At 36.4% G+C, this 3,824-nt stretch overlaps 1 non-coding gene across 1 annotated transcript; it reads left to right on the top strand.

Moving 5' to 3' along the window:
* Nucleotides 1-3,449: 3,449 nt before the first annotated feature.
* LOC148094495 (U1 spliceosomal RNA) lies at nucleotides 3,450-3,613 on the top strand. Its single transcript, XR_015716531.1, has one exon. It is a non-coding gene; the product is annotated as a U1 spliceosomal RNA (small nuclear RNA).
* The last annotated feature ends 211 nt before the right edge of the window (nucleotides 3,614-3,824 follow it).

Below are 3,824 nucleotides of genomic sequence, written 5' to 3'. Positions count from 1 at the left end.
TGGTCAGAAAATGCTATCACTCAGGCTACTATTTGGTGCCTAATTTAATCAGTGTTGCTTGATATAGATGGATGTTCCAAACTAGGAATAGCATGCCTGCCTAGAGTAACACTGAATTATTCTAATATCTCTCTGTATAGGAGAGCTAACACTCATGGAATGATTTTCTTTCTCTTCATTCAGATTTTTCTTGATATTGTAAAACCATTTATTCAGCTTCAATGATATACCTAAATTATGAGGAACAATGGTCTGTATTATTATTAGTTATTAATATATTCATAGTAATTTTTATAGACTTATATCCAAAGGTGCATCTACAGTTGATGCTCATTTGTGACCAGTAAAGTAATTCGTATTTTTTATATAGGCCCTTTCATTGCAAAGTACCCCATTGGTCTCATTTTTAAATAGGAAATTTCCTGCTGTAAAATGGTAGGGATATAAATTTGATTCCTCAGGCAGATGCACAAAAGTCATTGATATTCTAGTTAACATTAACTTAACTCCATTCTACAGATAATTTGTTGGGTGGCTCTGCTTAATAGTGCAAATGGCAGTCTCATACAGATGCTCACTACTTCTCTGTAATTCAATAAGATGTGAGTGTGATTTGTGTACATATAAGCATTTCCCCCTGAATAGTTTATGCTTTTCAAACATGTGCCCAATAAATATAGTGCATGGGCAAAATTTGGTCAAGTAGCAAGTTTATTAACCCCTGATGTGCATTCCTGATATAAAGGTGAAGTACAGTATAATCTGAGAGTAGCATTCATTTTGATCTTTTAACAGATGTTATTTGGTATCTGATATGTGGATATCAGTTTATTTCCTTGGCACAAAAGTTTCATAACAAATAGCACAGAGTCTCATTAGTCCACAACAGTAACCCTTTATTAAATTCATACTCCGAAGTGGTCGACTGGTGGCTCTGCTAATTTTGGTGGAAATTACTTCCATTTTGGGAGGATCGTAGGCTGTTAAATGATCTGGAAGTCTCAGCTGGAATGACTGGGTCAGCTTGGTTCTGTTCCACATCTCTCATCTTTTTGCAGCTAGGCGTGGGCATGTCTTTCTCATGCTGATGACAGAGAGCAATGGCAAGGGTGAGTATAGCTATACTAGACCATTCCAAGCTTCTATTTGTATCATGTTTTCTAACAACTCATTGGCCAAGGTATGAGACATGGCCAAGACAAAGGGAGGAGACTTATATCTCTTTTTCCTAGACCTGTCCAAGGAAAACTTTGAAAAGTTACATGGCAGAGTTTTGTGCATACAGGGAAAGATAAATAATTAGGTCTGTTAGCATAAGTTAATATCATCTTCACTGATAGCTACAATTATTTAATAATTTATAATATGTAAAATTTTCTCTTCTCTATTCCACCAAACTCTCCCTGCCCCCAAAATATCATCCAGTCATAGAATCAGTAACACATTTTCCAAAATTTCATAATTTTCAATAGGTTTGGATGTGAGGTCTCTTGATCTGGAGAACTGTAAAATAAAAAGACAAATTAACCTGCCCCCAAACACTCAAACTATGTGGCAGATTATATATTTTAAAATATAGTCTCTTTAATATTTCTGGTAGAACCCAACCACTATGTTGTAGGTAGGCCAAGTCTACATAGGAAGACCATGTGAAGATATTACACTCAACAGATCCAGCTAAGGTCGCCACTAGCATCTATCACCAGACATCTTGGTAAACAAACCTTCAGAGAATGATAGCCTCTGGTCTTCAAGTCCTCTAGATGAGATGCAACAGACTGTTGGGTAGAGAGAAGCTATCGCCACTATTTCTAGTCCAAAATCCTGCACCACATAAATCAATGAACATAAAGGTTTGTTTTATATCACTCTGTCAGGTAGAGAATAATGATGATAAACACTTTCATTTGAATGAAGAAAAATAAGAGATACTGTAGCAGTCACCAGGCCATATTAATTGAGAAATCCAGACAACAACAAAAAATCCTTCCAGGTTCCCCTACCCTGAAATGGAGCATGGTCCTTGATTAAGCCTTGGTTCCGTAATCTGGGAATGACAAAGCCTCTTTTGAACAAGGTGATGGTGCTTTTGCAAGTACAGCTACCTTGAAGACTCTGTGGGTTTTCTATGTATCAGATTTGAATTCATACATATACCACAAGCTGCATCCAAGTTGTTTTTGAGACATGCCTATCTTTCTAGAATTAATTACTGGTGTTTTTGACATGTGAAACTCTATGAGACAGCACCATTACTATTCCTTAGGAGTCCATTGGTCCAACTAAAAAGGTCTATGAGGCACCAATTTAATTATTTCAGAGGCCTTAACAAAACATCTCAAAGATCTTTGGTCCTGAGGTAATGTCTTAATATGGGAATCTTTTACTTGTTTGAGAAGCTGGGAATGTGAATGGTTTTATTTTTTAAACTCTCAATTTCCAAAATTCCTGAGCTCTCCACCTTCCCACTAAATGTTTCTTGGAAACTAGCCAGTTCTTTAGTCTACATTTTTTCTTGTAGAATCTTACCATAAACAGTTAAAAGCAACCAGTAGATGTTATCAGTACTTACCTTGGGCATCTCTTTAAGTCAATTTCCGAAGTTCATTAGGTATATTATCTGACTTTCAGGTTACATATTATGGTTCTACTAAATGTGACACAACTTCATAACACAGGTATCACACTTCACTTTTCCTGTCATAGTTTTCTTTTTCAGTTTTTACAGCCTTCTTTAATGCTATCCTTACTATCTGTCTCCTGGTCCCAAAATCAACAGATCATATTTTGGTTACAGCAGCACTCCATTTTTGATACAGGTTTTTAATCAGCTCCCTATAGCCTTAATAATAATGTGGAACAAACAACCACAGAACTTCTGTGACAAACAATCATAAACATTTTTTCCTTACCTGAATGAAATAGTCCTAGCAGCAATGCTGATCATGCTTGGGGGTTACCTGATTATCAGATAATTTAGCATGGCCTTACCTGGGAAAACTGGGAAACCTGAGCTCTGTTCCATATGTCTCCCATCCTTTATCAGGTTAGCCCAGGTATGTCCTTTCATGGCAGTGTTGTTATAAGGCAAGTGTAAGAATGAACCCAGTTGTATAAGCCCTAATCTTTTCTTTACATCATACTTTTTAACATGTCATTGGCTAAAGCAGTACATGGCTGCACTCGGGTAGAAATTGTGTCTTGCTCCCATGTCCATGCGAGAGGATCATAAAGTTATATAGCAAATCATGTGGATGAGCAAAGGATCAGGGCTATTTCCGCAATCTACCGATTCTAGACCTTCCAACTCCAAACTTTTAAATCTTATGCACAGACCAAATACATTGTCAGTTACTTTAGGGTATATTTTATTGGAAATGTATAAGTATTTGGCTTTAGATTTTAGAGTGGTTACAACTTATTTTCTACATTTAAAATACCAATTAAAAATACTTACCTGGCAGGGGAGATACCATGATCATGAAAGTGGTTTTCCCAGGGCGAACATTCCCCGTTGCTCTCTGGATGTGCTGACCCCTGTGATTTCCACAAATGTGGGAAACTCTACTGCATAATGTGTGGTAGTGGGGAACTGCATTCACACTTTGTCCTAAAAACAAACAAACTATTAAAGCAAAAATAATTCATTTTGAGGAGAGAAACTTTTATTGTCTTAGTTTACAGATGAGGAAACCTCAGTAGAGGGTTTAAGGCATTTGCTAAATTTCTTTTCCTTCAGGAACAAATAGTGTTCAGATTGTTTCTATTTGTCAATTTGAACATTTGTTTCTGCAATGAAATCATATTAAATAGCAGCAAAGTTT

Source organism: Miniopterus natalensis, chromosome 1 (assembly GCF_054644295.1).
Source record: "Miniopterus natalensis isolate mMinNat1 chromosome 1, mMinNat1.hap1, whole genome shotgun sequence".
Taxonomy (NCBI): domain Eukaryota; kingdom Metazoa; phylum Chordata; class Mammalia; order Chiroptera; family Miniopteridae; genus Miniopterus; species Miniopterus natalensis.
This window is presented reverse-complemented; position numbering and strand designations above follow the sequence as displayed.